The sequence below is a fragment of the Pelmatolapia mariae genome, linkage group LG20, assembly GCF_036321145.2.
Source record: "Pelmatolapia mariae isolate MD_Pm_ZW linkage group LG20, Pm_UMD_F_2, whole genome shotgun sequence".
Taxonomy (NCBI): Eukaryota; Metazoa; Chordata; class Actinopteri; order Cichliformes; family Cichlidae; genus Pelmatolapia; species Pelmatolapia mariae.
Genome location: NC_086244.1, coordinates 14,969,717 through 14,997,453, shown reverse-complemented (window position 1 = coordinate 14,997,453; position 27,737 = coordinate 14,969,717). Strand labels below are relative to the sequence as shown.

At 36.3% G+C, this 27,737-nt stretch overlaps 1 long non-coding RNA gene across 1 annotated transcript; it reads right to left on the bottom strand.

Annotated features, from left to right (window-relative positions):
* Positions 1-8,680: 8,680 nt before the first annotated feature.
* Positions 8,681-25,992, bottom strand: LOC134618955 (uncharacterized). The gene is made up of 4 exons (XR_010091944.1): positions 25,913-25,992; positions 10,152-10,262; positions 9,280-9,558; positions 8,681-8,760 (listed from the first exon to the last, which is right to left on the bottom strand). It is a non-coding gene; the product is annotated as an uncharacterized LOC134618955 (long non-coding RNA).
* Between the last annotated feature and the right edge of the window lie 1,745 nt (positions 25,993-27,737).

Sequence of the window (27,737 nt, the reverse complement as noted above, 5' to 3'; positions counted from 1 at the left end):
CAAATCCTTGAAATTTAATGTGGTGAAAAAGATGACGATGGTGATTGATAATGTACTAGAATGTATTACAGTTGAAATTTGTAAAGAAAAAAGTAAAAATGTAATCATTAGCTGTATATACAGAGCTCCAGGTAGTATTGAGACATTTAAAGACTGGATAGAAGAAACATTTATTGAAATAGCTCACAAAAAAGTTTTTATTTGTGGAGACTTCAATATAGATTTGCTGAACCCAAATAAACATATAACCACTGAGGAATTTATAAACACAATGTACAGTATGAACCTATTCCCTAAAATTACTAGACCTACCAGGATCACATCACATTGTGCAACTCTCATAGACAACATTTTTACAAATGACATTGAAAATAAGACTGTAAGTGGACTCCTGATTAACGACATAAGTGACCATCTTCCAATTTTTACAATCTATGATAGGAATTACAAGATCAATAAAATGGACAGTAAAAAAAGAGTACAGACGAGTAAGAACAGAAGAAAGAATGAATGCATTTAAAAAAGATTTATTGAAAGAGAACTGGGGTGAAGTATATCAGGAACAGGACGTTAATAGTGCGTATAATGAATTCCTTAGAATATTTACATTACTGTACAATACTAACTGTCCAATAAAGCAATATAGTAGGAAACATAAATATATGGACTGTCCTTGGATAACAAAAGGTCTGCAAAATGCATGTATAAAGAAAAATGCTCTATACAGAAAGTTCTTAAGAACGAGAACTAAAGATGCTGAAACCAGATACAAAAGATATAAAAATAGGTTAACTAATATACTTAGATTTAGTAAAAAGAAATACTATATGAAGCAATTAGATATATAATAATAAATAATAATAAAAGATTATGGGAAATACTGAACAGTGTTATAAAGCGTGGGACTGGACAAAAGAACTATCCCAAGTATTTCATTTGTAATGACCATGAAGAATACAATATGGATGTTGTGGCAAATGGTCTCAATGAATTCTTTGTAACTGCTGGACCAAATTTAGCAAGAACAATCACTGATCCTGGGAAAGCACAGGAAAAACCGGATACACTGATTGACAGAAATCCATATTCTATGTTTCTTACAGCCGTTGACGAAAATGAAGTTTTTGAAATTGTCAAAAAATGTAAAAATCAGAAATCTTTGGATTGTAATGATATTGACATGATAGTGGTTAAAAGAGTCATTGAGGCTATTATAAAACCGTTTACATACATCTGTAATTTATCACTTCAAACTGGTCGATTTCCAGACAGAATGAAAATAGCAAAAGTTATACCTCTATACAAATCTGGCAACAAACACCATTTCACAAACTACAGGCCTGTCTCTTTACTACTTCAATTCTCAAAAATTCTTGAAAAACTGTTTAAAAACCGACTGGAAAAATTTATAGATAAACATAAACTACTCACAGAGAGTCAGTACGGATTCAGATCAAGCAGATCAACATCATTGGCACTATTAGATTCAATAGAATACATCACAAATTCCATAGACAAAAAGCAATACGTGGCTGGGTTATTCATAGACTTGACAAAGGCATTTGACACTATAGATCATAATATATTAATAAGAAAACTGGAACGTTATGGTGTCAGAGGGGTAGTTTTAAATTGGGTCCGGAGTTATTTAAGTGACAGGAAGCAGTTTTTGAAATTAAATGGTGGTTGCTCCTTATGTATGGACATTGCTTGTGGTGTACCCCAAGGGTCAGTTTTGGGTCCAAAATTCTTCAACTTGTACATTAATGACATCTGTAAAGTGTCCAAAGTATTAAAAATGGTTCTCTTTGCTGATGATACAAACATTTTTTGCTCTGGTGATGATCTGCAGAATTTATTGGAGGATATGACTAATGAAATAAGTAAAGTGAAGTTATGGCTTGATAAAAACAAATTATCATTAAATTTGAATAAATCTAAACTTATGTTATTCGGAAATAATAGTTTAAATACAAATGCTAAGATTCAAATAAATGGTGTTGATATTGAAAGAGTCAGTGAAAATACATTTCTGGTGGTAATAATAGATGAAAAACTTAACTGGAGAGCTCACGTAAGATATATTCATTCCAAAGTATCACGAAGCATTGCAATACTAAACAAGGGAAAGCAGGTATTAGACAGAACATCACTTCATATTCTCTACTGTTCACTGGTTTCACCATACTTAAGTTATTGTGCAGAGGTCTGGGGCAATAACTATAAAACCACATTACATTCACTTTTTACTCTTCAAAAAAAAGCAATTCGAATCATCCACAATGCAGGTTATAGGGAACATACAAACTCACTATTTTTGCAGTCTGAAATATTGAAAATGGATGATCTAGTGAAATTCCAAACAGCACAAATTATATTCACTCCCTTTCAACATGTAAATTAATCAGAATGTTTTTGGGGGTTTTTTGTATGTATTTTGTATAGTATATATATTTTTTTCTCTCTCTCTTATTTTCTTTTCTAAATGTACCTGTATATTGTTCACATGTTGAAATAAAATTACCAACCAAATCAATACCAGTCTCTTGACAGGTCAAGTACCGAGTGAGTTCAAGCATGCAGTTATCCATTCTTTACTTAAGAAACTGGGCTCAACGATTTCAATAATGACAAACTTCAGACCCATCTCCAAGGTTTCTTTTCTGAGTAAGCTCCTGGAAAAGACTATTCACACTCAGCTGATGCACTACCTCAATGATTTTCAAACTCCAGAAGCTCTTCAGTCTGGCTTTAAGCCATTTCACAGCACAGAGACCGCTCTCATAAAGGTTATAAATGACATTTTGTTAGCGACGGACTGTGGTAAACATGTATTGCTTGTTTTGTTGGATCTGACTGCTGCATTTGACACGGTCAGTAGCGGCTTTTGATATGGACAAAACTGTTCGTTCTCATGCTGCCCCGACATCATGCCAGCGCATTTTAGGGGTCTCATAGGCACCGATCGGTTTTCTATCGCCCATTTGCAGGGAGTAAGGGCGCCCTCCGTTTGCAAGGTGCGCCTGCTGCTTGCGGCACAGGGAGGATAGGGCCGTCCCGCCCCATCCCTGCGGGGGATTCTCTGGCTGGAGCAGCATCTGATAACCAACACGCAAAATAAAACAAAAAGAAACCAACAAACACGAAAACACCAGACATGATACAGACTTGTAATTTACGCCGATGTTTTTTCGAAATTCTATACGCGAAAAGTGAGCGTGAGAGCCCTCGGTGCACCTGCTTGCTGCTGCGTTGAAGTCAAAGTAAACTTTATTCTCATCTCCGCTACATACAGTACAGTATATAGAGGCTCCAGTTACAGCAGTGCAAGTAAACAAACAATAAATGCTTTGCTAATGCAGCAGGTCACAGAAGCTGGGAAAAAAATTGTCAAATGCCCCACAATTGGTATAATTATTTGTTATAATCTGAATTTTAAAGGATCAAAGTTCAGCATGATAGCATCATCAAAATCTTGTTTGGTCATTTCTCATAAATTATTCTGATTTTCCTATGGCCATGCATCTATCACTGCTAGTGTCTATTCCATCAGCGTGTCTGCACTGACGAAAAAAGGAAATAAACATCTTACAGTCTACTTCACTTTACTTTTTACTTAAAGAGATGGTGTGAGATGAGAATTTCTACACTAAAACAAGGAAAGATGGTTTCAAAAAAGCCTAGAATTTTGACTGGTTATTTTTGGCATTAAAAAATAATGAGAATCTGTAATTTCTGACACATACAAGTCAAAAATTCTAAGTATTGGCTACTTAAGTTCAGCACTCCTGCAATGTCCCATATTTGAGCACACGCTAAAAAACAAGCTTCACATTTTCACTTTGCAAAAAAATAAAGTGTGTGTGTGTGTGTGTGTGTGTGTGTGTGTGTGTGTGTGTGTGTGTGTGTGTGATATTGTGAAGTATATTATATGAAATTCTTAGTCATAAAAAGAAATCTGAGATGGTTGAGTAGAAAATACATGGCGAGAAACTTGCTTTCAAAAGGTTGCATATGTGTATAATATGTTCTACAAGTGTAAATAAAGATTTACAAATGTGTACAATGATTTGTAACTGTTGAGGACTCACAAGCACGTGCTTAAAGCCACACAGAAATATGAAGCAATCTGACCACACCTAAAACTCTTTTACAAATGCGTTCATCCAAACCTAAATAATAATAAAAATAACGGATTGCATTTATATAGCGCTTTTCGAGGCCCTCAAAGCGCTTTACAATTCCACTATTCATTGACACTCACATTCACACACTGGTGGAGGCAAGCTACAGTTGTAACCACAGTTGCCCTGGGGCAGACTGCCAGAAGCGAGGCTGCCATATCGCGCCATCGGCCCCTCTGGCCAACACCAGTAGGCGGTAGGTGAAGTGTCTTGCCCAAGGACACAACAACCGAGACAGACAGAGCTGGGGATCGAACCGGCAACCTTCCGGTTACAAGATGAGCTTCCCAACCCCCCTTATTTGGAGTGGCACAAATAATTTGTGTGGCATCTTATTGAATGCAGCTGATTGTTATGTAAACAGTTTGAAATGGTTATTAAAAAGGGTAAAAGGTAAATGGCTGCAAATAACTTTGTTTACAAAACTTGTGCATAGGATTTTAAAACTGACAATTTATATTTGCATTTAAAGTTATGAAATCTGATTCAATAAACATGTTTGTGGTTGTTACAATAAAAAAATATAACTTTTCTACTCGGATTTTGTTTTTTGACTGATTTTAGATCAATTGTGTTAATACAGTATGTCAAAATGAAAACATAACTGTAAATTCAGACACGTGAGGTTGTGCTGAAAAGAATGATACCAAACAAGGCAAAGTAAATAGTTTTTAAAGGTGAAAAGTAGAGGTCAAATCAAAAATAGTCAAAAATGGCCAATTATAACCTGGAGCCCAGAGGGATAAAATGTTTTTTTTAAAAGTAACGCAATAGCTACTTTTCAAGTAATTAACTACTTTTAGAATCTTGTAACTCAGTTACTAACTCAGTTACTTTTTTGAAGAAGTAACTAGTAACTATAATTAATTACTTTTTCAAAGTAACTTGCCCAACACTGCACACGACATCTCTCTCGTTCACTTAAATAACTTTAAATTTGTGTTCCCCAATCGACTGGCACAGACAAATCAGTTGTGTTGAAGTACCAGTATAAAACTGAGCATGAAAATGTAAATGTACCACGATGCAAACAAGACACTACTATTGTGAGAAAGCATGCTGCAAGTCCCGTCAACACAAAATGAAAGTTCAGTAACATCACTGAAAGAGGGTTTTGTGACAAGAACATGTAAAAGTCAAACAGTTGTCTCATCCTAAGGACTATCAAGCATATACCAAAAGCAAAAGTAACAGGTCAGTGTGTGGGGTTCGGGCAACACAAACTAAGTCTTCTGTTTCACCTACTAGTACTGTAGCCCACTTTACAGACAAACATCCCAAAACTTTAGATGCTCCTCTGCGTAGGAGTATAACACTGGACTCAGAGACAAACTCAGACATGGATAAGCTGGTGGAGAGAATGAAGTAAAAGCCATCAATTTCCAATTTCTTGCCATCCAGCGACACCGAGTCTGAGAAGGAAGATTCACAAGGAGCTGCTCACAATACAGAGAAAAGACATGAAGATCCTTCGAAATTCATCCATTCCTGATGTCCCCGGGTCTCAGGAACAACAACAACAACAAAAGTTGAGCTTGAAGTCTGTGAAATCATCCAAACTGGAACACCTCATAAACAAAACTTCAAAAGCCCACGAGTGAGAATAACTGTGATGAAGACATCGTCTATGGTCAAGATAGATTGTTTGTGAAACCCATGAAATGTACATTCAAATCCAGCAGGTCTGCAGTAAATTCCCCCACTGAGGATTCCAACCTAGACAAGAGCCATAAGGACACGGAGGATAATAAGTCAAAACGTACAACAGACATTATTGACTGATTCTGAGTGCAGAGGCCTTGACAAAGAAATGTTTGTGTCTATGTGAGTGTGACAGTCAGTCTATCCTCATGTCTTCAAGCATTGTCAGAAGAAATAAACAACCCAGACCGGAAACTGGTTGTATAATACATTACTTAATAGCTTGTCCATCTCTCAACTACAGGAGTCCATCCTTCTTACGTCAGTCTGTGAGTTTGTGTGAGACTACACGCCTTTGGAGCAGAGGGTCGCAAGTTCAGTTCACACAGAATTGTCACATGATATTAAACAGAAGCTGTCAGTTCAGCTCTGTTGAGTGGGCAGTGATCATGAAGCAGTAAGTTGTAGATTCAAGCTGCTCTTCATATTTTTGGCCACCAGATGTCACCAAAACACACTGTGTTGCAAGGCTTCAGTAATGAACCGTTTTTCAATACAAGCTTAGGAAGACTCGATTTTGCCATCACTGCACCAAGAGCACTGAAGGGTCAACTTTACCTAGTAATGACTTTATTAACTTTTGTGTCACAACACACTGTGTGGTACACAGTCATGCCACAGAGGTATCATTAAAATACAGAAACTTCTGTAAATGGTTATATTTACTTACCTTGTTTTTAACTTCACTTTTTTCCCCTCTAAGCTATCAATGTGTCTTTTAGATCCCATGCTTACAACACTGGTTAAAGAAGTGTTACTATAGATTAATTCTTTGATATTAAATATGATCAGTTTCTCTTTGCTAACAGGGTGTGTATCACATGCTTTCAAGGTGGCTGAAATTAGAGCACTAATTAAAAGTCTTTACTTGAGCCAAAACTTTTAGCTAATTATACGCAGATTTTTAACATTTAGTGTTGTAAAAAAAATTCTTGAATGAGTAGTAGTCAAACAGTTGACAGAGTATGGAAGAAATATAGTGTCATCAGAATCCAACTATTTTTAGACATTGAATTTATAACACTGAATTTTTATCCTCCAAATTTCCCTGCAAAAAATATTCACCTGCAAAAATTCGCCTGCAAAAAATTCACCTGCAAAAATTCACCTGCAAAAATTCACCTGCAAAAAATTCAACTGCAAAAATTCACCTGCAAAAAATTCACCTGCAAAAATTCACCTGCAAAAATTCAACTGCAAAAATTCACCTGCAAAAGTGATGACCTTAAATGACCCAAGCCAGAGCAATCAGCACTAGATCGAGTCGAGCGGCTCTCAGCCAATTAAATTACGCTGTTTGATCACATGACATCGTTAGCCAGCAGTGTGTCTCCTAGAAGATAGCTGTTTAGAGGTGAGGGATTAAGGCTGTATCCCAATTCAGGGGCTGTATCCCAATTCAGGGTCTGCAGCCTTAAAGTACGCAGCCTCAACGATCCTCAAGGGCCGCGTACTCAAAGACCGCTAAGGCCGGAAGTGCGAGGCTCGTGAAATGGGACGGTCTAGCCTCCGTCGCGCTGCCCAGGTTGCCTAGCAACCATAACACCAACCGCTGGAAACGTTTCATACAGCTTTGTTTGACAGAAATGAAGGAGAACATATTTTGTTCGTGTGTTTGTTTCTACACGAGCTTTGTGTGATTTAATAAGTATCTGAGGCTGAGACCACAGGACTGTAAAACATGATTGTTGGCCTTCATATCTGTACTGAACAGTCATTTAGGATTAGCTAGTAAATAACAATTAGCCAATGTTGTTCATGAGACTAAAGTCAGTGTAAATATGATATGGCCAATATTATAGTTATTATATTAATCATTATAAGTTATTACAGCAGTGAGTTTGAACTCTCAAATCAAATCACTTCTATTGTCACATCACATGTGCAGGTACACTGGTACAGCACATGTGAGTGAAATTCATGTGAGTGAACTCTGTGTCTAACACTGAGCTTCAGTAAAGATTCAAGTTCCAGTTATTTATAAGTCCTATCACCTTAAATCTTCACTCAAAGACAAGTATGTTTGACAGTGTATATGTATTATATATAAGAGACAAATGTTGTTCGTTTGATATGTTGGCATTACTAAATTTGGCTCAATGCTCACATATATGTGTAAAAAGAAAATGTACGAGCTGTGATAACTGTTGCTGATAGAATGAAGAGTAGACTGATATATGAAATATTCCTTTATTGGGTGAGAAAATCAGACCATGTCATAACTGCTTTAAGTCATACAGAATAGATATCAGAGCCTTAAACAGACTGACTTCTGCTAAATGGGTCAAACTGGGCAGAAAGTATACAAACACATAACATCCTTATAGAATATGATGTAACACTATAGATCAACTTACCTCTGAGTATATAAAGCATATAAACAATTACAGCAATATGATGCAACAAACACAGCAGTGCTACTAATCCAAAATACTCAAAGCTTCATAGAAATGAAACAAACATTTATTTTTAGCTCCATTCTGCTGCTGATACATACTTTAGGTTTCTGAATATTAAACTTGTTGCTGCCTTTCATAGTGTGTAACTTGAAGGCCCTGAGTACTTTCTCCCACACTGAAAACACTGGAATGATAACATTATTTGAACATTACCTAATAAGACTGATTCAGGACAGACAATTAGTTATTTTAAACTTTTCTAGCAGTCCTTCACAAACAGGGAACAGTCTGTCTATTCTCTCCATCTGTCAGCTGCTGCTGGCTCTTCCTCCTCTTCCTCACACACTGCTGAGTGTGTCCTGGTGGATCATCAGGGGTGCAAAGCCTCACAGATGATGTGCAGCAGTGGGTCCATCAGTCTGTCCTCACTCTGGACACTTGCAGTCGTCACACATGGAAATCAAATGTGTGATAAGCTGCAGGATTCAAACACAAGTGTAACTTATAAATACATGTTCATACTTTTATTCCACAATCAGAGAGAAAGAAACAGAGAGAGAGTGCAGGACAGACAGACAGGTGACAGTCTCAGGTGTATACACTGCTACAAAACAGCACAAGAGAAGGAGGATTTAGTGTTTGTGTTATTACGAGTGCTAAACAAGAAGAGTTCCAAATGGTACAGTGGACACATGTGTGACTCCTGTGATTAAAGCATCTTTCTTTCAGCTTAACGAGTGAACCGTCAGCTCGTTCAAACACACGTTAAAGTCCGTTTGGCTCGACACCACCAAACAGAGGCAGCAATATAACATAGCTAACATTAACAGTGCAGTGAATCCTGCTTGTGCCGTCATATTCAGGACTGCAAACCGAGCAGCATCACTGACTTTCAGCTTGTTGTGTTTGTGGATTTATGGCTGACTTTAATTATCCATAAAATCATCACATTCTCTGTAAGAGAATCAATGAGTACTAAAAATGTGCACCTTTACCTGTGTGTTTTCTGGAACAGGAACAGGGTAATATCTGTGACCCAACTCCCACAGCTGGTTGGGGGACTCATGTTGTTTTCTGTTCGCAGTGGATGGTTGTCCCATCCACTGCAAAATGTATTAAAATTATCCTCTAGTCGAGGAAGAAAGATGTAATGGCAGCAAAAGAGGTGTGCAGCATTTGAAATGTCAAGAAGGCCTTCTTCCTCAGGGTTGTGAAGAACATCGTAGTAAATGCATGTAACGGCCACCCAGAGGTCTCTCCACAGTCGCTCTATTCTGAAATAATATATAAAAAATATTTAAATTAGGTATGGCCTTTCTTTTGGTGTGTATGAGAAATTCCCTGCTTGTTTCTAACCCTGCATGAAATGTGTGCATGACAACAGTAATAATACATTATCAGGGCATGTAGGAAGGACCCAGGCATATCACTTAAAAGGTGCCAAAAGGGTTGTGATGATCAGTGGCAACACATGAGATGACAACCAGACCATTAACACAGAATGAACATTCTTGGAAGGAAGTAACAGACTGGAAAAGGTGTGTGAATAACTAAAAATAGGGCAGAGTCCTGAAGGCTCTTTGGGGTTTGTAGGACCTGTCCAATATTTTCTTCCTTGAGGGGTAAATAATGGAAATTGAAAGAAACAACAACAACAACAACAACAAAAAAAACACCTGACACATATCAGACAATATATCCTGCTGGATAGGGCACTGTTCTCTAAAGACATATTACTATAAAACTTTTTTCATAAAACTATACCCTTTAAATGTTTATGTATTTTTAAATAATGGAAATAAAGCTGCAACACCTTCCATCTTATGTCAGAAACATTTGAGGTTGACAGTATTTTATGAGAACAAACCTTTGATTGTGCACACTCATTCCTGAAATGAAACTGCCTCTTCCTGTGCCACGAACAGTAAACATCAGCCGTGCAACCTCCACATTTTCCCATCCGTGGTTGCCACGAACCCTGAAAACAAAGAAGAGTACCCCAAAACATTCGAAGCTTTAAACAAACTTAGATCTGATGATAAAGAACAACTTATGCCTTAATCAGAGTGTTTTTAAAAAATTTAAACGAATCCTTAAAGTCTTTGATTGCTACTGCTCTAGAAGGCATAAACCATGAATTGTCTCATGAATGCACTTTCCAGCATGTGTCAGTATGAAGTTTAATTTAACACAGCTGTTAAAACATTTTTCAGGATTTACCGGGTTGATAACAATTATTTAGATTTATTGAATTTGTAGGAAATTACACAAGTGCCATCTTGTATCATTATGATCTGTGTAAAGAGACAATTTTAAGAATACTTTTGCAAAAACACGTTAAAGTTGGAAGTAATTGGCCGATGTTCCACTCTTGAAGATCAGCTGTGCCCATTTGTTGCACATTGTGGGAATGGAGAAGTTGAGGCCCTTGCAGGCTCCCCACAATTTTCCCCAAACTGAGCGACCCAGCTAATTCAACACCTTTACTAAGCAGTGCTGTTATGTAATTGGATACAAGGGGTGAGATAGTAATATTTTCCCTCCTTGGTTGTAGCTCCCTGACATTACAAGGGTAATCATTTTATGATGTCGGGTTCAGTGTTACACCAGGATTTCAAATACAATATCATCATCAATAAGAATTAGTATTATCATTTCAGAATTGTAGGTAACCACTTTTAAATTCCATAGACTACTTATTTGTTTAATTTGATGTATTCACTCTAGGAGAGCGCAGAGGGAATATCCCGTTTAACTTATGCTATCTGTTTAAGTTTAGATAGTATTTGTAAAGATATTGACCATATCCTTTTCTGAAAGTGTGGATATAATGGATGGGGTAAGGTACTGGCATGCCACAACTTTATAGTTGTTAAATTCTGGGTACAAGTATACATGCCCATCTTGTACATGTTTTTTTAATATTATTATTATTATTATCATCATCATCATCATCATCATCACCATCCTACCCAATTACATGTTTCTTTTAATCAGGTTATGCTGTTTTAATGACTTTACAGTATAATTTACATTGTGTTCCTTTAATTTTCCCTAATTGTATGTTATATTAATCCCATATTTCCGTTTTAATATTTCTAATGTTTGTATTGTTTTCTTCACTGCCTGGTCTGCCTCTGTCTCGCCTGTATGGATGCATTTACACCTAAATTTCCCCAACAAATGATGTTTTAATTCACCACTATTCCAGTGAAACACGAGTCTCCCATCTTCCTGCTACGGGTCTCGAGTTTTTGTTCACCAAAGCACACACCAACTTCATACTGACGGACATATCACTGCCCTATTCCCGCCTTGCCTGACCGTGCAGCCTCCAATTCCAGCATTGCAGTCAAGCCAGCCTCCAGTTTATTTTCTGTTCCCTGTGTATTCAAAGTATTACGGGAATGGATGTGGAAACCGGATTTCAAAATAAAAGCCAACTTCGAGTGAATTATCAGATATTTTAAGAACATAATAACAAATAATTTAGGCTTGTTCACTATTAGTGCCCTGTCAATATCAAGGCCATCTTATTTTGGATTTCAAAGTAAAAGCCCTGTGAATTTTGATTTTTGAACTACTCTTTCAATGACTTCAGAATGCTCTTAAAATCAAAAGTCATATTTCCAAAGAGTAGTTGCATTTTGTATCAACACTATCCACCCACAGCAATTAGAAATTGTCCATATTTGACCGACTCTTTTAATGATTTCAAAATGCTCTAAAATGGAAAATTCCTGTTTCCACAGGGTCATTTCACTTTAGATCAACAGTATACAACCCCACGGTGATACCAAATCAATATCAAGTTATTCTGATGTAGCCTTATTAAATAAAGGCCTTTTCAAATTGTCCATAATTGACCTAACTTTCAGTGATTTCAAAATCCTCTAAAATGGAAAATTTCTGTTTCCACAGGGTAATTCCACTTTAGATCAACAATATACAACCCCACAGTGATACCATATCAATATCAAGTCATTCTGATGTTGCTTTCCAAAATAAAGGCCTTTTCAAATTGTCCATATTTGACCGACTCTTTTAATGATTTCAAAATGCTCTAAAATGGAAAATTCCTGTTTCCACAGGGTAATTCCACTTTAGATCAACAGTATACAACCCCACAGTGATACCATATCAATATCAAGTCATTCTGATGTTGCCTTCCAAAATAAAGGCCTTTTAAAATTGTCCATATTTGACCGACTCTTTTAATGATTTCAAAATGCTCTAAAATGGAAAATTCCTGTTTCCACAGGGTAATTCCACTTTAGATCAACAGTATACAACCCCACGGTGATACCATATCAATATCAAGTTATTCTGATGTTGCCTTATTAAATAAAGGCCTTTTAAAAATTGCCCATATACGACCGACTCTTTTAATGATTTCAAAATGCTCTAAAATGGAAAATTGCTGTTTCCACAGGGTAATTCCACTTTAGATCAACAGTATACAACCCCACGGTGATACCATATCAATATCAACTCAGTCTGATGTTGCTTTCCAAAATAAAAGCATTTTCAATTTGCCCATAATTGACCTACCTTAAACGATTTCAAAATGCTCTAAAATGGAAAATTCCTGTTTCCACAGGGTAGTTCCACTTTAGATCAACAGTATACAACCCCACAGTGATACCATATCAATATCAACTCAGTCTGATGTTGCTTTCCAAAATAAAAGCATTTTCAATTTGCCCATAATTGACCTAATTTTCAGTGATTTCAAAATGCTCTAAAATGGAAAATCCTTGTTTCCACAGGGTAATTCCACTTTAGATCAACAGTATACAACGCCACAGTGATACCATATCAATATCAACTCAGTCTGATGTTGCTTTCCAAAATAAAAGCATTTTCAATTTGCCCATAATTGACCGACTCTTTTAATGATTTCAAAATGCTCTAAAATGGAAAATCCTTGTTTCCACAGGGTAGTTCTACTTTAGATCAACAGTATACAACCCCACAGTGATACCATATCAATATCAAGTCAGTCTGATGTTGCTTTCCAAAATAAAAGCATTTTCAATTTGCCCATAATTGACCTAATTTTCAGTGATTTCAAAATGCTCTAAAATGGAAAATTCCTGTTTCCACAGGGTAGTTCCACTTTAGATCAACAGTATAGAACCCCACAGTGATACCATATCAATATCAACTCAGTCTGATGTTGCTTTCCAAAATAAAAGCATTTTCAATTTGCCCATAATTGACCTACCTTAAACGATTTCAAAATGCTCTAAAATGGAAAATTCCTGTTTCCACAGGGTAATTGCACCTTAGAATTATTCTGTAATGTTTTTTTTATTCTTTCTGTTACTCACATGTATGTTTTGATGTGCATTGGTGTTAGTTTGAATGACATCTCCAAGGCCCTTGAATTCATAATTGTCTTTTTTGTTTTTTTCTTTTTACTTTGTTTGTCAAGTATTCACCACATTTAAAAAAAAACAAAAAAGACAATAGTTAACTTTAAAATTAGTACAGAGGTGGAGAAGAAACTCAGCCGTGGTGTCTTTTGTCTTATGCAGTCAGAGAGATTATTGAATGTTTGGGTGGATGTATTTTCCTCTGTGTTGGGTTACGATGTTCGCCCACCACCCCAGGCTCCATGGGGCTTGGTGGTGGTGCTAATGTAGGCCCTCGTCCAGATGGGCATTTGTGGCTTCCAGGGGTGCCTACTTGGGTCAGCGGGGGACCTGGCCACACGAGAGAGTACTTTGCCTTCACGTCCCTCCACTCCTCATCCACACTCCATCACAGCGCCACACATGCAGGGCTTTGGCGTACAGTTGTTTCACTGAGGTGGATGTGAGACATTCCTGCTGTGTCCCCTTCCGACCACCTGTACCTCAATCTTATTCCACAATCTATACATCAACATCACTTGTGCTGGGCATGCTGAATGGCATCCAAGGGATGGTCTGTGTATTCAACCTCTCCTAAGTTGCCGGTGCCTACGTCTCAATTATAAATACATGTAGATAATAAGGTTTCTCGGCAGGGGCCGTGCTGACACCAATATTTATTATCTAATGTTACTTATACTTATCTAGGTTGTGGCTGTGATACTTGCTGTTGTGTACTATGTTATATTTTTGCTTGTATTCTTTTCTGTTTTTTTCTTCCAGTAGGTAATCCAATGGAATTTACTGTCTTGTGTCACCGTCCCTCATCCCCTCTGTTTTTTTCCCCTCTTTTGAACGTCTCTTGTCTAAGTCTTAATATTTCCTATCAACCAATTATGTGTATTCCTTTGATAATAACTGCAAATTTAAATTTTACAATAAAATGACTGAATAAATAAAGATATTTCAATTTTTTAATCAAGTGGAGCAATATTGCAAAGCCATAATGGTCCACTTACCATTATGGCTTTGCCATTACCATTATATTATAAACGGTATAGGCTCTCAAACAAAATCGTTTGAGAGCCTATACCGCCCACTACTGGACGCTACAATTAAACAGGCGAGCTTTGAGTGTCTGTCTCTGTCGACATTTCAAAAACTAGAGGTCAAAACATGTCATTTTGAACATAAAAGTCTTGTGCAGAAAAAATGCCGAAGAAGGAGAAGGGGTGAGTTCCTTTTTTTAAGTATAAACTTTAAATATTAACTTTTAAAAGTTGCTAACAAAGTAGTTCATCTCCAATTACATGTTATTGAGTAATCAAGTCTTGTAGCCTAGCTTAAGATATTAGCTAGGTTATTTCTGATTGTAAAAATGTCTTTTTTCTTATGTGTAACACGTAAAATTACATTTATTTCACCATATTATTACTGTTTTGTTTTTATTTGATAACAGGCTTCACTATAACCAAAAACAAAAAAAGATTTGCGCACAGGACTCAGGCAAAGTTGCAGCATATGGCAGAAATTAATTAACACGTGTTCTATAACAGGCACATGCAATGGCTTTTTAACATCAAGTGCTGCACATTTTGTTCAGGGGCATTGTATTTCACAAAAACATGTTCAAATAGTACTTCAGTCGAAACAAAGTTGATAGTTTTGTAATTAGTGGCACCGATTTAAAATTCTTCTCAATTCGTTGACAATATTATACATATTCTTTATAAAATGTTATGATTTAATATTCATCAATGATATAAATACCACTGTAATGTTTTCTTTTTTTCACTTAGAGTCTACCGCTTCTGCTTATTTGGGGTATGTATTTTTTTCTTCTTTTCTTTCATATACATTTTCCAGTAAAAATAAAAGTGAAAATGTTATATATTTTGTTTTAGAACAAAAAGAAAACGATTACAATCAATGACATTATTGAAACTGTGGAACAGCTGAAAAAACATGGCATGCAACTGGAGGACCATGCACTTCATAAAGACGGCCCCTGGGGTCAAGTTTGCCTGACACTTGGTATTGAGAATAATAAAAATAACCGCTACAGAATTTGTGATGCATTTCGTCAGGTTAGTTCTTTTCACTTAATTTTTACAAATATATTGTATTACATTATTTTCTTAAAATCAAATTTATTAAAAATGTATGCATGTTCTCCACAGAACTTGTCTATACCAGTCAAAGGGGATTCAGATAATGGACAAAAGCCAACAGAGCAGGTTCCATAAATAAAATTCTATGTGTTTGATATCAAATATGTTGGTATACCACATTTTAGTCAATGGGTTACTGTTGAAGTTATCCCTAAACTTAATATTGTTACGGGTAATGTCATTTACGACAGGAAGAACTATCAGCTGCCGCTTCCCTGTCACCGGACATCTCCTCGCAGGAGGATGGACAGCTGTCTCCTGAGCAGGTCAGTCAGTCTGTAATATCATAATTTCTCTTTAACACTTCCATGCAATTACACTAAAGTTACACCCCTCAACTCATGTAATAGCAACCGGAAGAACTATCAGCTGCCGCTTCTCTGTCACCGGACATCTCCTCGCAGGAGGATGGACAGCTGTCTCCTGGGCAGGTCAGTCATTAAAAATGATTTCAAATAAGTTATTTGATAAGATTGCTGCTAGTATCATTGTTTAAATGACCACTTTATATTACATAAAAAGTATTTTTAAAAACACAATATACAATTAAATAAACAATTTTATCAAATCTCCAAAAGTTGAATCTGTACATCTGGACGTAGCGTTTTGTGGGAGAAACGTTTCGTCACTCATCCAAGTGACTTCAGTCTCAGCTGACTGCAGGTTTCCCCAAACCTTATAAACAGTACATTTGGATAATGACTGAAACCAGCCCACTGAAGTCACTTGGATGAGTGACGAAACGTTTCTCCCACAAAACGCTACGTCCAGATGAACAGATTCAACTTTTGGAGATTTACTTTCCTGGATGATTGAGAATGCATCAATAAATTTTATCAAATGTTGTAACATAGAATGAAATTTATATTTCATGACACTTCTCAACATGAATTTTTGCTATATATTCTGACATTAGAAACACTGGCTGTAAATATACTTAAAATACACGAGTATTTCAAGTATATTTACTGATATTGTAGTAGTTATGTAACATGGACAAAACGTTTTCTCACAAAATGACTTTTTCCTCTTTTTTTAGCCGAACAGCAACTCATCGGATGATGGATTTATAAGAATCAGGGTCCCACTTGAACAGACTTTTTTTTTCTTGAAAAGGAAAGAATGGACTAATATAAAAAATAAGAGATCCCAAAGAGGATACAAGGGACTACAGTGGACAAATCTGATTTCAGACGGAATACGGACAGTATTTCCATATTGTTCCTTTGCTTTCAAAAGGCACAGAGTCAAGGCTTTGGACTCAGTAAGAAAGGGCCCTTTCTTCTGGTGTCTGGGTTACTGCAGTTTTGAGGATTGTCCAGTCACTGTCACTGTCACTGTAGATAATGAAGACGATCTAAAGGCAAAAGTCAATTTTCAAGGTCTTGAGTGTGTGCACAACCACTACGAACTGAAAAGAAGACCAGTAAGAGCTCATAAGAGAGATAAAATTGGCCATGAATTGGAAAAACAATTACCTCGAGCCATGTATCTGGAAAAAATGAGTAAAATGGATGATGATGTTGTGCAATCGGGGTGTAGAGATGAAGTTCCAACTCCTCAAGTGTTGAGAAACATAACCTTGGAAATCAGAAAGAAAAGTCGTCTTCATCATAATGAGATTATGAGTCTCCAGTTAATGGTGGAAAACAAGAAGAACAACCCAGAGGATGTATTGCAGAAAGTGATGTTACATCCAAAAGGTGTTTTTTTATGGTCTTCCAGGAGCATTGAAATTTTCCAGAGCCGCTGTCGGGAGGACATAGTTTATTTGGATGCTACAGGAAGTATCATGAAAAAAAGAAAGGGTTCGCCTCCTTTCTATGTTTATGAACTTGTAGTAAGGAATCCACGAAAAATGTGCTCTCCCCTACCAGTGGCTACATATTTAACATGTGACCATACCACTGCCTCAGTCACATATTTTTTGGAAGCATTTCTGACTGATGTTGCAAGGGCCTTTGGGCGCAAAGCCATGCGCTCACCTTTAATGCTTATGTGTGATGGATCTATGGTCCTAATGCAAGCTATTTGTTTAGCTTTTGCAAAAAAAAATCTGTCTGACACAATAAATCACTATTATAACATCGCTTCAGGGAAAGGAAGCAAGGAAGACTTCGAGGTTCCAATTCTTCACAGATGCCTTAGTCATGTTATGAAGAATGCCAAGGAGATCTGTAAAAAGTAGTAAGTGTAGTCCTTTTAATACAGTATTCACTTCTTTGTTTGTTTTTTATTGTGACATGTGACATGGCATTTCATTTTTCAATTTCGGAAAACATTATTACTGTTTTCGAAACACTTAAAGATAATTTTTTCTTAACCTGCAGTGCACCAAAGAACTACCATCTTGCAATGCACACTGTTGGAGTCTTCACTACTGCAACTTCCTTAAAAGACCTCTCTGACATGGTTCGAAGTGCTGCAGTTGTTTTTGGGAGTCCTTGCAGTGGTGAGAATGTCGAAAAACATTTTCACAACCTGCAGTTATGGATGCAGAAAGCCAATGTTGATGTTGATGGCAATGCCAGAAACTCAAAAGCTGATGAGGACCTGAAGGTAAACTGAAGTCAATTTTTATTAAAAATAAAGGCTAACATTTTGCCTCTTATACATCTTTTTTAAATACTTTGTAATAGCATAATAATCACAAGTCACAATTAATTTTAAATGTTTTATACAACATAATGTTAGGTTTTTAGATTATAGATATGAAAGCTGAGTGCACACAATGTTAAAATCACATAATTATTCTGTTTTGTCTGTTGGCTAGGGAGTCAAGGGAAACAACCTCTTTGGGAGACATTTTAAGGAGCTCATTTCCAACACATCATTGGAGATGGATGGTGAGGCAAACCCTTACTACAGCAAGGGGCTCATGGAGCACATCAGCAAATATCTTCTTCCTTTTTCTGGATTATGGTCTGCAATAATGTTAGGTAAGCCATTTTAAAGTAGACAAGTAATTAGTTTATAAAATGAAATTACACACATCAATATTATTCTAATCTTCAAAATCCAAAGGTGACCTTGGAAGACATGGCACTGGGAAAATGTATGAGCAGTACCACAACAAATACAATGCCTTAAGAAAGATCAAGAGACAAGTAAGACACATGATTTTTTGTATATATACATATTTGTGTGGAGTGATTAAGAAACGGCGGGTCCAGTGGAGTCATCTGTATTGCAGATCATACAACATTGCACACCACAAAAATGTGTATCTTTAAAAAAAAAAAAATTACATTTAATGATTTCTTAATTTTATTTTTCAGAATATTACTGAGAATAATAAAACGCAGGGGATAATGGAGAAGAGCCAGTGGGATCTGAAACATATCCGTCTACGTTCGGGAAGGCTCACCAGGCTGGATGACTTTGTTGTCCATTACCAAATCAGTCACACAGCGCTGCTGAAGGAGTACGAAGACTCAAAAAGAACGCTTCAAAGAAAGGTTTGCAAAATGACTGGCTGATGTCCATCAATGCTTTGCGGTTTCAAAATGTAACATTAAAAAGAAGTCTTCTTCATGTGGTGGGATATTGAGGTGCCCCACATTGTGATTTTACAGCTTGGTGGCACCGATGTGTCTTACTGGCCATTTTTGTGTGTTTTGCTTTATTATGAATTAAGGAAAATGTTGTCACAGCATTTCGCTTGTAATTCCTAAACAATGTTCAATGACTCCCATATTTTGTTCAGAAATTTAGAGTGGACGAAGAAAAATGGAAGGAACGTCGCCAAAAAAAGAAGGGGAGATATGTAACAGTACTCCGCAAGCCATTCCCTTTCCGGAGATCTTCAAAGACGGTATAAAATGTTGCAGAAATTTAACGTTCATATATAAAGACAAATATTTTGCATAACATTTTTTTGTATTTCTTGTACACAATATTTATATAGGTTGCTTCCTCTATGGCCCCGAGTTCCCCTGTGCAGACAGGTAGAGTTGAGGATGTTACCTTGGAAACTCCAGAATTTCAGGTAGGGTTGACAACTGCTAACATAAAGGATTCATCAAAGTAATAGTAACGCCTTCTTTTTCCATATAAGATCCTTTCCATGAATTTTTCCAATAAATTTTTGGAATAACAAAATAAATAAATATGTTTTCCTCAGTAGCAACTGAATGGGAACAAGCATTCAGGAACATAGTTAGAGTATGTGAAAAGTAATGCTCAAGGGTGGCTGTAGCTCAGGTGGTAGAGCAGGTCATCTACTGATTTGAAGCTTGGTGGTTCGATTCCTGGCTTCTGCATACCAAATATCCAAGATACTAACCATAAATTGCTCTCTAGTGCATCCATCGATTGTGTGTGAATGTTACTTAGAACACACTTAGAAAAATGTGCTTGGGTGAATGCACGAGTTGTGTAAAGCGCTTTGAGTGCTCAGAAGAGTAGAAAAGCGCTCAATAAGAAACAGTTCATTTACCATTCAAGACTTGGAGTGATACATTTTGAATGAATTTTCCAAAGACATATTGTTAATAACAGTCCATAAGCCTTTGTTAGAAATAACAAAACCATGTTCAATAGCTGGTCAGATCTTATGCTAAGTGTGTTTTCCTTTAATGAGGAGGTCCTGTCTTTGTGGAAGAAAAGAGACACAGAGGTTGTGGTTTCTGTGCTTCCCTCAACAAACCATGGTACGTCCATAATTATCCGCCACAGTGATCTGCGAACCCTTCGACCACACCTGTGGCTAACGGGCGAGGTATATCAATGATTAATTTAAGCACTCATAACCACAATAATTAGACTGTGTAATGTAATTCAATTAAAAGGACATTATCATGACATAATTTATCATTAACATAATTTAAAGTATATAAATTACATAGCTTTGTGTTTATGCAAATTCTTTACGTAGGTAATTGAAGGGCTGTTTCATTGTCTGGCAAAAAAGGAGCGAAAGAGGATCTACATTATGAACCATTACACAGCAGGCGTGATTCTCTTTGGTGATCGGACACAACTTTCTCGCCAAAGCTTGCGGAACGTAAGATGATTGTCCCATGTCCATATAATTATGTTCATATACATTTAGAAAGAATTACTGATTGAATGCTAACAGAATTCCACAAACTGTAAGAAATACATACATGTTTTCTGACAGGTAAACTTCGATCGGTACCAGGCCATTGTCACGTTTGTTAACATTAAAAATGTACACTGGAAGTTTCTGGTAAGCAACAAGATTATAACTTTAAAGTCTGTGTATTTTTTTAATAATGATATATTAATATTGTTTTAATGATTTATCTTTGCTACAGTTCATCAATGCAGTGAATCACACTGTTTATCTCCTTGATCCTGCCCCAAGTTCATCAGAGGAGGAAGACTCTAAACTCGCTGCACGTAAATTCAGGTATTTAGGCTTTAACACATTTTGTTATATGCAAATAGGCTTTACAAGTTAGTTTACCACAACTGCATTTTTGTAGAAGCTTTTTGTACCTGGCCCCACAATGCGTGTTTCTCTGTTGGCGTCCTCTTGGCCAGGTCTCATTTGCAAAATCATTCAGTACGGTTAAATAAAAATTATCAGGTGAACAAATTGTTTAGACAATAATTCTGATGGCAAAAGAGCCAAACGGGACAGGCCAAAAAAAGAAAAAAGTAAAAAAAATCTGTATAATTCTGTAAAAAAAAAATTTTTGGATTACGAAATGTGACATATACCAAGTTGTATTCTGTTTTCAAAACATTCTGCTTTGTAATAATGTGCAGTGATTACTTAAAAATGAGGAGAACCCACGCAAAAACAGAATGGGTGGACATTAAATGGAAGGGAGGTGTCTTGACCCATCCAGTGCAGAAGGATGGCTTCAGCTGTGGAGTATTAGTCGTCATGGTAAGTGATGATAGTATACATTTGTATATAATTTCTTACTTGTTTGCCATGCCATCATGCCATGGTCAGAAGAATATCCACATCCAAAACAGTAACTGTAATAGATATGAATACATCTAATTCTAAATATCACAGTACACTGCACAAATTAAGTATATGGTTAATACTTTGTTGCCCTATATCATGCAGATTTTGTGACATACTATTTATAGGATGTGCAAATATTGAGGCTGCACAGCGATTGCAGATAGTACTTATACTTTCAAGAGAGCAAGTCACAATTGGGAATTATTTCCTGTGTCATAATGGTGCATTATCAGTAATCTCATTCTCTCACTGAGCACGCTCTGGTGAATGGCTAGCACATCATGATGCAGGTGGTATGTATTGTCCACCATTGTGGTTAACTTGAAAAACATCCACATCTCTAACAGCACCTTAAGAGACTGTAGGGCCACCCTGTGGACTCACTTTATTGAGTCTCTGTGGCACTAGCATATCAAAGGTTGAGACTCTCCACAACATTTTCATAGAATATACTGAGTATTGCCCAACAGATGTTAAAAGAAGTCAGCTGCCCACACATTGGAAGCAGACTATAACTAATAACGAGTAACTAGAGATGTTCCCTATTACAGTTATTCATCAGCTTAAAAGAATATACATGACTCTGGCCCTTACTGTAGAGTGGAGTGTTGTTTTTAACCCTGTCCATTTTGTTCTCTATGTTTACAAGGTATATCACATATTTATTCATCCATGATGTCCATTTCAACAACCCTGTACTGAGGGTTAGAAGTTACCTGGTGTTCATAAAGACTTAAATCTATTTATTGCTCTTTGTTTTTCATACTGTTTATGCAAGATTATAAACATCAGAAATTTTATTTTATTTTTTCCCAAAATTAAAATTTTGAGTATTTCTCTCTAGATGGCACGGGCAGTGATGGAAGTATTTCCTGATTTTCCCGTCATGAAATTTAAAACCTCGAAACAGAAAATGGCAGAGGAAAGAAAATTGATGGCTGTGGAGATACTACAAGCATCATGTTGGTTTGGGGGTGAATAATAGAGAAAATGTGTGTGTGTGTTTATATATATATATGTATTTGAATGTATATGTGTGCGTGTGTGTAGATTGAAATGTATTATTCTGTTAGTAGTATTATTATAGTGCACAATGGCACTTTATGCTGTGGTCTAATCGATAGAAAGTTGTAAGTACACAGTTTAACATATGCACGAATTGGCCTTCAAACGAATGTCTATCTAATGTGGTTTGATCCGGTATTTTAGTTTTTGACACTAACAGCAACTGTGCCATGTGTTCACTGACCAAGCCACCTGGATCAGGACCTTCAATGATGAACTGGGTGAGTTGGAGGGTATTTGAATTTCTCAAAAATGTGTAAAAGTCTTTGAGTATTAATTTTTTTTTTTTTTTGCTTTGTCTGTTTGATTTTGAATAGATACAATGTGACACATGTCAAAGATGGTACCATGAACAGTGCCTTGACATGACCAACAATGACTTTAAAAAAGCAAAGGAAGAAGCGTGGAATTGTCTCCTGTGCTGTTAAACCGCAGACTTATTGGATGTTTGTGTCAAAATATTTGAAGACGTACTCTGTTGTCTCCACCAAAGTGATAATTTGAGCAACATAATACGGCGAAACGTTTTCATACATATCTCATGCACATTTCCATGATGTTGTAATTTACCTTTAAAGCACCTTTAATGTTATCATGACTGTACCTTTTGGACTTTACAATTTACTCTCCTTGTATAGACCTGTTCCCTATTTCTGGAATTTGTTTTCAAAGATAAACAGATTTACCAATGTTACTTTTATGAAAATGTTTCTATTTCATAAAATTACAAATACAAAGAAAAGATTGTGTCATTAACATGTAAAGACAAGAAATCCACTTCAGTAAATTTTTATAAATAAAATCAGAGTTGATATTGATATGGTATCACTGTGGGGTTCTATACTGTTGATCTAAAGTGGAACTACCCTGTGGAAACAGGAATTTTCCATTTTAGAGCATTTTGAAATCACTGAAAATTAGGTCAATTATGGGCAAATTGAAAATGCTTTTATTTTGGAAAGCAACACCAGAATGACTTGATATTGATATGGTATCACTGTGGGGTTCTATACTGTTGATCTAAAGTGGAATTACCCTGTGGAAACAAGGATTTTCCATTTTAGAGCATTTTGAAATCATTAAAAGAGTCGGTCAATTATGGGCAAATTGAAAATGCTTTTATTTTGGAAAGCAACATCAGACTGAGTTGATATTGATATGGTATCACTGTGGGGTTGTATACTGTTGATCTAAAGTAGAACTACCCTGTGGAAACAGGAATTTTCCATTTTAGAGCATTTTGAAATCGTTTAAGGTAGGTCAATTATGGGCAAATTGAAAATGCTTTTATTTTGGAAACAACATCAGACTGAGTTGATATTGATATGGTATCACTGTGGCGTTGTATACTGTTGATCTAAAGTGGAATTACCCTGTGGAAACAAGGATTTTCCATTTTAGAGCATTTTGAAATCATTAAAAGAGTCGGTCAATTATGGGCAAATTGGAAATGCTTTTATTTTGGAAAGCAACATCAGACTGAGTTGATATTGATATGGTATCACTGTGGGGTTGTATACTGTTGATCTAAAGTAGAACTACCCTGTGGAAACAGGAATTTTCCATTTTAGAGCATTTTGAAATCGTTTAAGGTAGGTCAATTATGGGCAAATTGAAAATGCTTTTATTTTGGAAAGCAACATCAGACTGACTTGATATTGATATGGTATCACTGTGGCGTTGTATACTGTTGATCTAAAGTGGAACTACCCTGTGGAAACAGGAATTTTCCATTTTAGAGCATTTTGAAATCACTGAAAATTAGGTCAATTATGGGCAAATTGAAAATGCTTTTATTTTGGAAAGCAACATCAGACTGAGTTGATATTGATATGGTATCACTGTGGCGTTGTATACTGTTGATCTAAAGTAGAACTACCCTGTGGAAACAGGAATTTTCCATTTTAGAGCATTTTGAAATCATTAAAAGAGTCGGTCAATTATGGGCAAATTGAAAATGCTTTTATTTTGGAAAGCAACATCAGACTGAGTTGATATTGATATGGTATCACTGTGGCGTTGTATACTGTTGATCTAAAGTAGAACTACCCTGTGGAAACAGGAATTTTCCATTTTAGAGCATTTTGAAATCACTGAAAATTAGGTCAATTATGGGCAAATTGAAAATGCTTTTATTTTGGAAAGCAACATCAGACTGAGTTGATATTGATATGGTATCACTGTGGCGTTGTATACTGTTGATCTAAAGTGGAATTACCCTGTGGAAACAAGGATTTTCCATTTTAGAGCATTTTGAAATCACTGAAAATTAGGTCAATTATGGGCAAATTGAAAATGCTTTTATTTTGGAAAGCAACATCAGAATGACTTGATATTGATATGGTATCACTGTGGGGTTCTATACTGTTGATCTAAAGTGGAATTACCCTGTGGAAACAAGGATTTTCCATTTTTGAGCATTTTGAATCGTTAGAAGATTAAGTCAAATATCTGCAATTTCAAAGGGCCATTACTTTGAAAGGTAAAATCAGACTAAAGAAAAAAGCCTAAATTATATGTTATTATGTTCTTAACATATCTGTTAATTCACTCGATGTTGGCTTTTATTTTGAAATCCGGTTTCCACATCCCTTCCCGTAATACTTTGAATACACAGGGAACAGAAAATAAACTGGAGGCTGGCTTGACTGCAAGTCTTGAACTGGAGGCTGGCTTGACACAAGTGTGTTACGTGGCTTTGGTTGGTTCACTTCTCCTCACTCTTCCCCATTCTTGTCATTAAATCAGGCCGTTCTGCAACCATGGCAGCCATTCACTCTATGGCTTTATTCATGGTGTATTTTACCCCTTAACCCAATGCCGTTCTCGTTTCCCACATTATATTTGCAGTGTTCGTCTATCTATCAATATCTGCGGATTATGGTTTTGTACCGAGTATCCTATTTTGTAGAGCACAGCATGTAAAGGTTAGCTCGGTTAGCAGGATGCTAGCATGTAGCGCTTAGTGAGACACGCATCAGACGAGTTGAGCAAAGACCCCGTCTGTGTACCTTATACGTGACCAACGGATTTAAATAAAATTAACGTTTCAAAAGACAAACTTGAAGATAAAACATAATATACTTACCGGAGAACCGCCAGGGTTTGCCGCTGCCATCATGCCGCTCCTGAATTCAAAACTGCCTCTGCAGACAGGCAGGGGAGGCGTGGAAATTTTCTTTGAGTTAGTCAAACGTTTTCCTCAGTTCGAGTAGATGATAAAATAAAAGAAAAATGAATGGTATTTTAAGTAGGACTAGGCGTTCTGTAATGATCTCTATTTAGGAGAAAAACTTAATCACTCACCTCTAAACAGCTCTCTTTTTAGGAGACACTGCCGGCTAACATGTCATGTGATCAAACAGCGTAATTTAATTGGCTGAGAGCCGCTCGACTCGATCTAGTGCTGATTGCTCTGGCTTGGGTCATTTAAGGTCATCACTTTTGCAGGTGAATTTTTGCAGTTGAATTTTTGCAGGTGAATTTTTTGCAGGTGAATTTTTGCAGGTGAATATTTTGCAGGTGAATTTTTGCAGTTGAATTTTTTGCAGGTGAATTTTTGCAGGTGAATTTTTGCAGGTGAATTTTTTGCAGGCGAATTTTTGCAGGTGAATATTTTTTGCAGGGAAATTTGGAGGATAAAAATTCAGTGTTATAAATTCAATGTCTAAAAATAGTTGGATTCTGATGACACTATATTTCTTCCATACATTTTTGCATATGAATAATCATATACAAATTAAAATTAAAAAATTGGAAGACATCATCTTGAATTTGAAGTTTTTGAGAAAATAATAATAAATAATAATAAACCAGCATTTATTTCACTGTAATTTACTTCAGTACCATTTGCCAAACAACGAAGGACAGCTACCAAAATTATACCCGTCATTTTGAAAGAGCCACATCTCAGTGATAGTGTATTCCATCCAAGAAAGAAAGCAATACACAAACACAAAGTAGGCAAAAGCAGGTATCACTTTTGAAAGGTACTTTTTAAACATTTGGATATGGATGCAGGACCCTTATAAAGCAGCCTTTGTTTTTGTGAAAATCACACACTTCATATTATAGCTTCAGAAATGAAAACTGAAAGGATTTAAAAAATGTGAGGCATCACCTTGACATTGTCAAAAAAAAAAATTACATACAATTATCTGGGTTAACAGATTAAGGACTTCAAACATGGTATGTAGTGAATTTTCAGTCTGTGGCAGTTTGTGCAATTATTTTCCCTTTGACTGCTGTAAAAAAAAAAGAAAGTCCTTTTGTACTTCATGTGGGGCCACCTCATAAAAGTCATGCAATGTTTGTTTCTTTTCCAAGATAAACAAATCTCGTTGACAGGTAGAACGTGAAAAGTATAGCTTGTCAAGATCTGGTGTTGAATGAAAGGGTAGTTGTAATTGCTGGACTGAAAAGCAACATGCTTCTTGTAAATAGTCACACTGGAAGGCTTGAACAAAGAACTTGAAGTTAGCAGCCAACACATTATTTACCCTAGTTTTTAAATAGAACATCTGCTTTGAACACCATAATTTACAGCTTTTTGCCTGTAAAACAACAAATGTGACTTTGATGCTGAACATAAGAATACTGCAGGAAGAATAGTTGCTCTTGTTAATTTGGACAAAGGGATGCCTCACCGTGGCACAAGCTTATTAGACCTTTAGCTAGGAATTCAGGACTCATTTTAGTTGTTTTTTTTTTTGTTTTTTTTAATTTTGTTTCTCGTGCTGTCTTTTTTAGACTTTGACAGATATTGGAGCCTGTTGGATATCCTACTCTTTAAAAAGCTAAAGGGATTTATTTTTTAAAAGTATGACAACAAGGGGTCCTAGTAAATGATTACTGTGTAACAACTTGGAAGAGAGAACTGGTTCATCTGCATCCTTCATGTATTGAATATTTTT